Genomic DNA, 1,016 nt, shown 5'->3' with positions numbered 1-1,016 from the left:
ACAAGCAAACAACAATAACAAAAAAAGGCAAAGGAAAATTTACAATCTTTAAAAGTTTACTAAAATAAAAATAAAATAAATTTGCATATGCTACATTGGAAAGCTTATTAAACAAAACATAGGAGTGTATTTTAAAACACAGTAGTTCAAAGTGATCTTCAAAATCGAGCTACTTTGAGGCCCACCTGGACTACATAAGACCCTGTCACAACAACAACAACAACAACAATTTTAAAAAGTGTAAGCACCAGGGAACAGGGACTTTGCAGTAATAAGAAAGAAATGTCACTTCCCTTCGGTACTATACTACTACTCTCTATGATAGGAGTCATGAAGTGAGTTATATTGAATTAAAAAAAATTCTTGAGCAGAAGTGGTGATGCTTGCTTGTAATCCCGGTACCCTTGAAGCCAAAGATCAGTGGTTCAAGATCATCCTTGGCTTATAGAGAACTGCAGGCAAGCTTGGGTTATAGGAGACCTGCCTCAAACAAAAATTGGAATATTTCTGTTATTTGCTCTATACTGCTGAAATGGAATCAAATCAAGAAAGCTCAACTTACCTCTCAGAAGCTCCTGGCACATGGCACAGTTGTTCATCTTCACTAAACAATGACATTCTGTTTTAGGACTCTTAAAAACCTCGTGATGATTGTTCTAAACTCTTAGGACATGAGACATTTCCTTCCTCTTCAAACCTCCTCTTTTTTTTTCAAGCATGGTGAAGGAGGCGGGCAAGGAGGTATACGCCAGATGTACCAAAGTCTTATTTGATGTGTATTGCAAAATGCAGTCTTGAAGGGAGCATTCACTTTCTGCCCACAATACATTTATACAAGTTTCTTGCTGTATAGGTTCATTTGGGGATGTTCAGTCAGATCATGTCGTGGTGTTGTGAACCATCCTGCCCTGTACCTGGACCCATACCTCAAGGTCCCAGTTGTGGTTAAACCGTGGGATCAGGATGCCCAACGTTGCTACCTGACCCTTGACTCTTCATCCACCACACATTTTGCT

At 39.1% G+C, this 1,016-nt stretch overlaps 1 protein-coding gene across 3 annotated transcripts in view; it reads right to left on the bottom strand.

Annotated features, from left to right (window-relative positions):
- LOC116088006 (toll-like receptor 13) overlaps positions 1–654 on the bottom strand; it is a 16,227-nt gene extending 15,573 nt beyond the window's left edge. The window contains exon 1 of one of the 3 annotated variants that reach the window (XM_031366484.1): positions 563–654. The gene's annotated coding sequence lies outside the window, so the exon portion shown is untranslated. The remainder of the gene's footprint in view (positions 1–562) is intronic. The other 2 variants (XM_031366476.1, XM_031366491.1) reach the window with 2 other exon arrangements.
- Between the last annotated feature and the right edge of the window lie 362 nt (positions 655–1,016).

The sequence above is a fragment of the Mastomys coucha genome, chromosome X (assembly GCF_008632895.1).
Source record: "Mastomys coucha isolate ucsf_1 chromosome X, UCSF_Mcou_1, whole genome shotgun sequence".
Taxonomy (NCBI): Eukaryota; Metazoa; Chordata; class Mammalia; order Rodentia; family Muridae; genus Mastomys; species Mastomys coucha.
Note: the sequence above shows the minus strand (reverse complement) of the source record. Positions and strands in the feature narration are given on the sequence as shown.